Raw genomic sequence first — 12,393 nt, forward strand, 5'->3', positions numbered from 1 at the left:
TGGATACACTGGATTACAAATTTTCTTCGTATTCCAGGGTGTGATCGTCCTGCATTATTCACATTAAGGTTATCCATTATGTCGGAACTACTAAAACTACTAAGATTAAATTTACCAACGAATTCAAGAAAAGTAAGCGAGTTTTAACAATTTTTTCACTAAATCATCGAACAACAACTGTTATAAGCTGAGCTTAAATGCCATTTATAAGCTGTGTAAGTTCTCCTTTCGTCTATATCCTTCAACTTGCACCCTTACATTTAAAATAGTTTATTTTTTTCATTAAAACAAAAATTTTAATGAAAAAAACACGTTCGATCAGGCTACATACTAGCTTTATTAGGCCATTAATCGCTGGCTCTGCCACAAACATGAAAATTACGTATTCAGTTTTTGTATTGTAATTCACAACTGCTCTTTACTGAACTCTTAGTGGTTCAATGAAGTTGCTAAAACATTCTAGAGTACACAATAATTGAAAATTCATTTCTTTCCATAGCAGTGAATAGAATTATTGTTAAACAAATATATTTCAAGGAATTTACGAATTGCATTACGAATTTTGAACAAGTGATGATTTCATGTCTGTTTGCGATCTTTATTCTATCTTGCTGACACAAAACTGGATATAGCGGAAAGCTGCGAAATAATGTATGATTCCATACAGGTTCCATAATCACACTTCAATTACATCTGGGTACGGTTTTGCCCCTGCCTGCTTCTTCAGCGTATGAAAGCAATGTCGGCAGTGGTAAGCTTCACGCTAGTGAACGGCAATAATTCCACCATCGAGAAGGTAATCATACCACCGGGGGCGAAAATATTTAGCACTTGTTGTTCAGCCGTACCATGATTGCCGTACTACGATCGAAAAAATGCCGCAATTTCGGCGAATGTGTAGTTAAGGAATTTATCCGGTGGCATTGCTACGGCCTGCAGGATTCCACAGGATGCACAAACATGCCAGTTACATTTTTGAAGCGAAAAACATATTGCTTCCATCGGCGTACGGGTTTGCTGTCCGTGTGTTTCGATTGAGTTTGTAAAATGTTTCATAATATTACGTTCATACAATAAGTTCCGATGCTGTATAAGTGAAGAATATTCAGTAAATAGCTATCTTTTCAATTTACTATCTGTTCACTGGAATGCCACCATGGTTGCCAAAACAGTTCCAATTAGCAAAGTAAACATATTAAACAATGCTTTACCTACCAAGTCAAAATGTCAGTCCACTGTCCGTGCGAAACATATCCTTACATCGAAATGGACGGTACCAATCCACCAATCTATGGCAAACATTTCTCATTATCAACCTGTCGCTTGCAATAACCATTAATTTTCCCGGTATAATTTTCCACGAGCCATCTCGCCCAACCTGTTACCTTCACATTTATTGCAAGGATTCGAATGCCAAACCAAATAACGAGAGCGATCGTACCCAGTTGGCTAATCAATTTAATGACTTATAAAGTCCTCCGCTTGATTGATATTTAATCAAATTGGATATCTTGTTACCCAAAAGCAACCCCGAAACCAAACCGCGAGATGTACATCAACCTACACGTGAACCGCGCAAACGAATCTGTCGAATCTGCCGGTGCTTTTTGTACCATCGAATGATAAACGGTGAAAAAAGAGTGTCTTAGCAATGGTCGAAAGTAGGATGTTAACCGTTGTCTGCAAACCCACCAGTCATTAACAGTCCTTGGGATGCGAAAGGTGGTTACGAAGCGATGCTCAATGGCGCTGGGTTTGGTATGACAGAACGAGTGAGAGAGAAAGAGAGTAAAAAAGGGAATCCGGCTGAAGATCCTCTTGCAAAGTGGGGCTGGCTAAGGGTTGTGATGTGTGGTTATGCAGCGCCGATCGAATTGTGACGCGCACCGCCTTTATGGCGCAATGCACCTTGTCATTTAGCGTGTACGCAAAAGCGAAAGTCGTCCTTTCTATTTTTTGTTCAATGGTTGGCGCTACAAGCAGCGCATGGAGCGTGTGTGTGCATTTGTATATGTAAGAGCATTGCAGTTTTTTTTGCCTTTCTGATAAAAAATGCATTAAAAAATCGTTCGATCGAATTATCGAGGTATGAAGTGTTTGAACTAAAAGGAAGACAACACAACAATTCAACAAGTGTGTGTAAAAAACAACATACAAGTTTCGGAAAGTTAAGGATCACAAATAAACATAAATACCTGCAATCGTCAGGAATGTATTATGAAATAGATAGATATAAGGTTAGGAAACTTGCACAATTTACTCAATAAAAGGAAAGGTTTTTTGGTACGAAGCAGTGTGAGTTTAAGGATCTGTGAATTGTTTCGTCATACATTTAACAAGGGATACTTTCCGTTTCTGACATGATCCTTGAAGGGTATACCATGGTCGTAGACCGGATCACGATAATCATTGTTCAGCTTTCATCTTTCAGTCAAGTATTTGTATGGAGTAAGGGTGATATTTTTATTTAAGCTTTATTTTTGTTTTTTTCTTTGTAATTTTGTAAACATTCTGAAGAAATTTAAACACTTTTCTTAATAAATATTCTTAAGTCAAAAATCCAATTAAAACATTTTTCTTTAAAGAACCTAAATTAGTGATACCAGCTCAATAGTTTGCAATTGTACCATGACCTGTCTCAGTATTGTCGGCTGTGTCTAGACCCGAAAAGAGATCGGGTTTGAGTGCAATGAGAAAAAAAGAAATAATTAGTAATTAATTACCTTGTCACTCCATCAACAACTACCGAAAAAAGAATAAAACGGCTGCACATAAATTGGTATTCGATTTGATGTTGCAGAAATCAGCTCTACTACCCTGCCACCCCCTCCCTCCATCTCCTCTCCCCCCCCCCTCTTTCCTTCTTCCTCAATCCACCCCACCCACCTCGCAGATGCATGTACCCGTTCGAAACCTGTAAGCGACAAGACTCGTGTAGGACAAAATTGTGTAGTCTTAATTACCACGGCAGCCAGCGTCAGGCCAGGGCCCAGGGATAGCGTGTGAAAACGACCGTTTTCCTGCATTCGGAAATTGGATCGAACGGCTGATGCTGTTCGATTCGGAGGACGAGAAAACATCGTTACCGGTTAATTACCACGGACGCTCATGATCGTACGGGAAGGATAGGACTGCATCGAAGGACCCACGAAGAAGCTGGAAGGAAGCTGGAAACCATACGTAGTGGGCAGACTGACGAAAGAAGATAACCGCCGATCAATTAGCGTTGGAAAAATCAATTTCAACGAGCCCAATTATTTCGATTGCCCAGAATCCTTTCGCGGAGGAAGTTATCGTTTTTCATTCACCTTTGTTTTTTGGCGTTTTTGTTGTGTTTTGTGGAGATCAAAACGATGAATGGTTTTATTGACTTCAACTTCGACAGGTAAACATAATCGCGGTCAGCTCAGTGTATGTCCGACGCCGAAGGATGAACAAGATTGTTTTCATGTTTTTTCAAGCTAGGACAAACGGCAACCTTCCAAATAAACAGGTGATGCAACGGGTGGCAAATTGAGGACCCTTTAATGTGCCGCTCCATGTCAAGGCGCCCTTAATGAGACTTTTCATAAATTATTTATAATGAATCTGTTTATGATTAAGCGCACCGATGGTGTTGAGGGAGCCGGCCAACAGGTTAGCTAGAACGATATCTACAATGTAGTTGCTGTGTTTATAAAATATGAACCATGCAAGGAGTTAATTACAAATTTTCGTTTATTTTCATGTGAACTTATCCGACTGCACGAGAATTAAGAAGAATGTAATAAAACATGGTTTAACAACAGACTGAAAGCGTCTGAATACCATTAAACGTTATATAACTTATTCTTAAACTAAACGTATCACAAATCACGATCAGATCCTATCAGACTGTAGCGTAAAGCATTCGATGATGAGTAAAATATCGTATAACGAACGTTTCTTTTCACGAAAACTTCGGTTTCTATTCATCGATCGAGAGGTGTCAAAATCATAGATCATAAACAGCTCTGTAATGGAAAGGTCGACCCATCGTTTGAAGTGAACTTACCTATCCAAAGAAAGTTGCTCTTTTCTCGCGCAAACTTCACGTACATAGCTAACATTCCATTTCGCATACGATCGAACCAATGATGTTCAAGAAACTTCGCACGAAGGCGGTTCGCTTAACAAGACTCATTAGCCGGACAATGGTACGGAGGATTGGTGTTGGAGCGGCATGAGACGCGAAACCATCGTTCCATCACTGGCGATTAGGCAGCGCGTATGAGGGCAGCTGATCGGTGGTAATAAACATGAATTACCTAGTAATCATGTTTTCCCTGCACTACATTTCTTCCACAAACAGCTCCATCTAAAACATTTTTCTTGCTTCATTTCAGCTTAAAGACATGAGATCAGGCGATTACGATCTTTCATTCAATTTTTCGCAGTGGTTTGAGGGTTGTGATTTTTTTTCCATCCACGAACACTCTACGATCGGTTGTTGGGATCATCATCAACTTTGTGAGAAGCGTTCCTTTCCCTTTACAGGGAACCTCGAATGCTATTGTCATTAGTGGTACTATTATTCTCGCCTGCTATATTTTGTTGACCATTAAGGGTGGTAAATTAATAAACCAATAATTACGATCGCTTTTCCTCGTATCGGATTAGTTGTTGCATCGATTTTGCACCATTTCAAAACAAGCTTTGATAAACTATACATAGCAACCATCTCATAGAGTGCATCGTCAACACGTTGTAAGAAGGTGCTTGTCACAACACCTGTGCCTCAGTCCAGTAGTACCTATTAAGGACGATTAAGCTTGGGTGCTTTTGCCACGGGACTGATCCCGGCGTGATAAGATATGGCTTTTAGTCAGCAATGCGGGCATAGCTAACGGTTTGTACATCCGTTTGCTAGTAGTTTGATTATGCTTGTGTATCAGCAACCCGTATCGTTTGACGATACGATCATAGTAAGAGTTCACATAGATAGCACATGTTATCATAATGATACTCAATAAGATTATAAATATAAGAAAGACACTCCCTAATGACTTAAAGATGTTAAAGGATCCTATCATAACTAAACGGGCAAGTTACCGTACATGTATGTATACTTTAATCGATGATATAATACCAATAATATATGCATGAATGTGATAAACATAAACGAACGGAATAAATGAAATGCGAAACTCGATCAAATAAAACAATTTTCTCTAAATTATTTTACAATAAACATTCCACACACACACAGGCTGTTCTTCACGAATAAAACAAATCTCGAAAACAATGTTTATCCTTCTATTCAAGTTCCTTCATTCGTTATACTTTTCTTTCTTCATTAAGCTATGTTTAAAACTGTATTTCAGAACACAATTATAAAACATACCGGATATGGGAATTATTGAAGTCATTCATGACATAAATAAATAACGAATAAAACTACACTTTAAAACATACTACACTATTTTCCCTCTTCCAAACCATTCCGTTGCATTTTCATCATCGTTCAATTTACGTTTAAATGTGAGTGCATAATTATGCGATGCATAAATCTTATTACACACAAATTAAATGCTTCGCGTAATTGAACTGACCTTTATGCGAGTGCTGCTGCTGCGCCTTTAATCTGCGGGTGCGTGACATGAACGCATCCATACTTGGCACGCTTAAGCTTCACGCCTTTCTTCCAACTCGTTGGCTAAAGTGTTCCAACTCGTTGGCAGCGAAACTAGAGGTCAGAATATCCTATGACACAGGAAGCGACCAGTCCGCTGGACGAATGGGTGTTTAATCGCAGTTTCGCGTACTGGTCAGTGATCTGGTCCCAAACGCTCGTGATGTAGGTCAGGAGAGCAATACAATGATTCGCGTGCCGTCGAACAATTAGCACCGAGCTGAGTTTTATTTTTTTTGCCATATCGAGCGATACAATGCATCAACGGGTCGATGTAACGCGAGAAGCACTATAAATTTTATTCTACGAATCACTAAATCTGTCAACGTAAAAACGAAGAAAAACTGGGATTTGGTCCAGAAAAGTTGTTTTTATGTAGCGTCGTATGGCTCGCAAAATGAAGATCGGAATAAAAGCACAAGAGATTTATTCTCACATAAACAAATCATTCCAAGGAACGGAGTCCCCTCCCACTGCCAGTGTCCGAACAATTGCCCCATTTACATTTTTATTGCAAACACGATCATTTATCGGTCTATAAGAGAACTCCACGTGTTTTCTCTTCCAGCCAAATCAATTGCATCATACTTGCTGGCCAGTTTAATGGGCTGTACATATTCAAATCCAATGTAAATAAAAATACACACACGTACAGTGCGATGGCGCCTGCCAGCCCGAAGGCTGCAACTTCTAAATTTGGTCAAAAAACAAACCCACCACCTTGGGAAGCAGCGGACGACAAAATCTTCAGCCTAACCACACACGCGCGTAAACTTTTCCTTTCTATTGCCCCAAGAAGTTAGAAGCGGAAAGATGGGAAACGGAGTAAGGGAGCATGAAATGGATTCGCATCACCCGGTGCACAACCGATTGTGCTGGCGCCACCGACATTACTCACCGAGGAGGCGTCAGCGCCATGGAAGCTTGTAAGCAATGGCGATGGCGTCGATTTGTCGCACGGTTTAGCGCAGTGCTGGAAGGTGTGAAGAAATGAAGGATACGGTCGCTGGCAACGGGTACAAGTGCTAATGCGCAGATGTCGACCAACCGGACAGGGTCAGCGGTGCGCATATATGTTCGTTGCGCCAGGGTTCGTCGCTTGCTTTGCTGGTTGCTGGAATCGTTGGTTTTTGCTGTGAAATTTTGGGAAATACTTAATTCTTCTCCACCGTACACTAACGAGTGGCTAGACACGTTACACTCCAAGTTTGGAATAGTTTCCTTAATAGTGCTACCAGCACGCAACTTGTAATTATGTACTGCGCGGTGGGTTACTTACCGAATTTTATAACTCATCGCCTGGGACACTCGATTGCTTGATTGGTGCCGACCAAGAGTAAACATGCTCCGTTTTTGGAATTATTTAATGGAATAGTCTAATTTTGGGTCAAGATCTTTGGTTCTCTAAATAAAGAACATGGAATTGATTTACCAGTCAAAAAAGGGTACTGTGCACCCAACCGAATGTAAGTGACTAGTCTACTGGTGGTATTACGTTCCTCAGTAAGTTGGAACGGGCTTCGTTTTTCGTTCGATTTGAGCTAAAACGGAAGTGAAAATGTCGTAAGGGGAATGTTTTTTGTCGCTTTTTCAAGACGATTATTAAACGAACAAAGGCGCTTAAGCATTTTTTTTATTAAACATTACTAACCAGGTTGTTTTGTAAGCTTTTTCCCGAACGCCCGACAAGGCGTTGGATGCGCTTAACATGTTTTTTTTTTCAAACGCTTGTATCCAAATGGACGGTACCTTTACCATAACGATGCACGTGGGCAGTGAGAGTAAGCACGCGCACGTCTGTAATCTCATCTTCGCTGCGGAAACAACGCTGTTGAAAAGTTGTGCATCTACGGGAAACTGGACGTAGGCTCCTAAACATGGGAAAACGAGTAATAAATTCAGTTTCCTACACTCTTTCGGCTAATGCATGGCCACCTACGACTATGACAGTACGAGCGCCATCATGCCTTTTGTCGGTAGTGGCTCGTACGAGGTGGTCCGATTTCTGGTGAAATGTTGGTGTTACTTCCACCGAAATAAAGCGATGAAATGTGCTGAGAAATGGAGCAAAGATTTTATACATATAAAATAAAAACCACACAGCTCAGCTCCCTTTCTCTTGCGATTGAAACAGGAGCGCTAAATCACATCTTAAATCCCACCACTAATTGATACGGTCTAGCGGGAGCACAATCGAATCACGCGATGAAGAACCATTTCCTGTGCTTAACCTTAAAAATCAAACTCAACATGGGGAACACATCCTTTCGCTTGAAAGACGTAACGTGTGCAGCGACAGCCGAAAGAAAGATACTTTTCAAGATACCGTGATCGGCTTTTCAAACCGTTTACACACCGTTCAAAGATGAAAGCCAAAGGCGTCACATTGTGGGTGAAAAGTAGAGTGCTTAATTAGTGAAATATTCCTTTCCGCATTATCCTTCGCTCACCGATTAGTTTCGGAAGTCAATTACGTGGAATATTTGCATCGCGAACAGTTGAGCTGCTCCTTTTTTTAATTTTTTGGGGGTGATTATGTTGTAGAATATTCAAAAAGAAGAAAGCCAACCTCAGTCAAAAAAGGCCCTGCTTGCGAGCAAAGTCACACGGTTGTAATAAAGCCATCAACTTTAAATCCATCTTAATCGTATTGCTCAAATTGTTCACCGCATGATGTGCAGATCATGGGTGCGCGAGCACAAAGCAGCGTACAAAACATTACGACCCGCTGCCGCTTGACCAGACAACCAGCAACCACAAACCAGAAAACAGCATTTGTCTCGTTTAATCGGGCAACGCTGGTGCTTAATGACCAAAGCTCAGGACTTATGGGCTGTAATTGTCGACAATATTTGATACACCCGTACATATGGGAGACGGTGGTGATACAAGAAAGCAAGAAACCGCACGAAAACTGACGTGTTTTGGCGGGTCGTACACACTTGACGTTTCGTATTCAGTGTGCCAGGCGGCGGTACGAAAGCAATTGTCCCTTAAACCGGTGCCCCGTGACACGGCACAGAAACTGGACTAATTAAGTCATAATCTGTGAATCGGTAAATATTAATTCGTAATTTTATCTTAACTACTTTCCCACTCTCTGCGAGAAACCAACGTCTACGAACCGATGTACCAGCACGGGCAGCTCGAGGAAAAGTTTATACTTTTATCCGTTTAAGTAGCACATTTGTTGCAAGCCAAGAAAAAAGATAGCTGTATTGGTTGGTAGCGTTTTTTTTTGCGATTCGAGCATTTATTTTCCAACCAAGCAAAACCAACGTTTCATCGAACGTTTAGGAGCCAGAATTGACATGCGAACATGGACAACGTGCACACATTTCTTGTACTGATACCAATCGGCCATTTAGTGCGTGATAAAGATTGCAAGTACGATTGGGTTGATATATCGTGAGCACACTTCTTGCGCGAGTAAAGTCGGTGAAGTGTGACGGCTTCTAGTGAATGTCTAAATTATCATTGATTGACGTTTTTGCGTGTGTTTTTTAAGATTACAAATTTATCGAAAAAGAATTAAACGAATAGAATAAAAAAAACAAATAAACAAGCTAGAACATAGTACGCGTAATACTAAAATGCGTTCGTTATAAGATTTGTACGCCGTAAGGCATTACGGTTAAATTGAACAGATTTCTCTAATTAATGCTCATTTCACATCCTTTACCCTAAAGGACAAAAGCGATGATTAATTATGGGTAGTCTGCAACCAATAAAACACTCCGTTTATTTTACTCATGACCCGTTATTGGACCACTCCTTGGTCTGAGGTCTCTTTTGCCTGAGGAATACCCATGGACATTCGTTGTCGGAGTCCGCAAACCCTACTTAGTCCAAAATTATTGTTTGAGAATTTTTGAATGTTGATCCATTTGCCAGATTCGCTACAGTATTTACAAATGGCACAACTGCAACTGGACACTTGTGCTGGTCGTTGCGATACGGCCTGGTTTGGGATGCGAACGTCGTTGCATCGTCGCAAAAGCCATGCCATTAGTTATCATTAGTGCCGTAATGAGTGGGCTTTTATCGGTTGTTTACTCAATTGAATGAAGCAATTGCAATTCGTGACAGATCGATTGCTTCCTTCCTCTGGCTGCAGTAGTACCTTCATGAGGTTTGGGAATTTATTTTCATACCATGGCCCATGGCCACCCTTTAGTTAGCGCGTTTGGCCACCGTTGCTTACGGTCGTATGCAGAGCGTCCAACATGCTGCCGAATGTCGCGATTGCATTAAATTAAGACATCAGCGCCCCAGCCCGAAACTCTAATTGCTGCCAAGATGGGAACGATCGCGATCAACGTAGTGATTACGGTCAAATCGATTCGAGCACGCATTTCGAGCGATTCGGTAGGATTCTCCCGTACCGATGCAGTGCATCAGGACATGAACCCTGTGCTCATTAGCGCAACATCACGTGTGGCAGCAATGCTTCGGGCAGGCCAAAAGACGATGCTGCGAATATTTATGTATGAAGTACGGTTTTTATTAAGCCATTTCAAGAGGTCACGAATGCTGGGTGTGAGAAGCGCGAGGTGGCAATAGCAGGACTGCCCACTACTCTCGACGGTCGTGAATCAACTCTCTCCAGTTGTCCAGCTTCGGGAAGCAGGTGTGCTACAGATGATGGGTGAGTAAACAAACAGTGCTTTGATTTTCGCCAAACGAATAGTTAACGTTCCTAGCAATGACTTTATGATGGCAATTAAACATTATAAATTACCATGACGATCTGCAAAGGAGAGTATGCTATGGAATTCTGCTTCAGGACACGTTTTGTGAAGGTACTTTGGCGGAACATTCACTACCATAAACGAGTACGACCGGTGTGAATAGATCTAAAGCATTCTGCAGGTTAATGTCTCATTAGTAGCGGGCACAAGCCCGCGGATAGACGTTACTCTTACTGTTCGGTCTGTGAAGGTTACTTCATTACGGTCTTACAGATTGTTGAAGATTGTTGCATGCTGTTCTCTGTGAGAATAAAAACATTTTCACTCTTTGTGTTTCTGGTTGGATATTTATTTTGTTTTTGTAACCAAATCTGACATTATTATGATAATACCTATTGATTCAACTGTTTAATTAAGGGTGTATAAGCCCTCCAGCATTGTATTAAATTTATCTTCATACTAATCCGAGATTTTTTCAAATATCAACAAGGGTAGCCAAATTAACAAGCATAGCAATGCAGCCGCATACCTAATAAAGCACATGAAGCATATCGGTGCCAAATCTAAAGATCCATATTGTCGACGACGGTGAAAAGTTCAAAGTGCCGAAAAAGCGATAAATCACTCAATCAATCCCCTCGTTGGAGTTTCATTTTGCCGTCATGGACCAAAAGGAAAGAGGAACGCTTGTAAGGGGAAGCTGCAGGATGAAATTACAAAATTGAAATATCAATGCCTGTCCCATACCCTACCCACCGTTTTACAATCGCAAGGAAAGTCCTCGAAGATCCGACCGATCAATCGATCGATGGATCGAATCATTCGAACCAACATTGAGCCTCATTCGTCCATTGCCCAAGAATGGCAAATTGAAGTTGATCTTTACCATTCAACCATCAAACCGTCAGATTTGGTTGTGGATCGTCTCGCCGATCGGAACGGTTTTTGATCCGTATTCGGCATTCCTTTGAATGGTGGTGTTGCGTGAAAGCCAAGATTATCGATGCTCATTCATGCGTAAATCAATTGTCAATTTGTGGCGTCCATGGCGGTTGGTCCACACCATTGCGACCGTACGGCCGCAGATAATTGTTTCGTTATGCTTGTTTTAGTACTTGTTTGTTTGTTTTGTTCTGTTCCGCACTTTTGAAAAATGTCTTCCCATAACGCAATCCGCTTCAAATGGGGTTACTTAACTATTATTGTAAAAAATATATGTTTGTTGGATTAAAAGAAAACTCATACAAATAAATAAAATACAACACTATTAAGCAATTGATCAATTAAATTTGGATTTTTCCCAAATTTTACTACATACCGAAATTTAGTTTTGTAATTCTAGTTCTCTAAATGTTCTGATACAGACAACTATTAAAATGACTGTTTAAACAATGAAAGTGATAAACATGCCTCAATCTAGTAATCAATCATCCCTAAAGGCGATAATTTTGCACCATTAGTATCAATTTGAAGCAATTCAATAAGAAATTTACAATAAATCAACTTCCATTATGTGTATTTCTTAAAGTGCAAAGGTTGGATTTGCTGCCACGACTTCAATGCTCCGCTTTTATACTAGCCACATAGTATGCACAATATCAACATCCTGAACCATCCAATACACCGCCATATGGAAGCTCTCTTCAGCTGATTACACAAGTGTTCGGTGGCGCCGTTACCGTCTAGCCATTCGCAACAAACCAACGATGGTGGGCCTGGGAAATTCCTCCTATCGGTAAAATAAATAAAACGGACATTAAGACACGCAATAAATTTGCGAACATCTACCGTGGTCAATGTTTGCGGCTGCCGTTATTTTTATGGACCTGGCGCAAAATCAACGGTGGATTAAAACAGTAAAATGAAACATCACCGTTTCGTTGTTAAGCGATCGCTTGTTTATGTTTACGTACGAGATCTTGGGCAACCTGTACGTCAATATCAAATATCGAACCGCGATCACTCAGCCGAACCGTTTCCCTTCGTGTTCGTAAAGGAAATAAATCATATTTATGGAGGTGATCTGTTAACGATCGTCTTTTCGTAGGAACG

This window comes from Anopheles marshallii, chromosome 2 (assembly GCF_943734725.1).
Source record: "Anopheles marshallii chromosome 2, idAnoMarsDA_429_01, whole genome shotgun sequence".
Classification (NCBI taxonomy): Eukaryota; Metazoa; Arthropoda; class Insecta; order Diptera; family Culicidae; genus Anopheles; species Anopheles marshallii.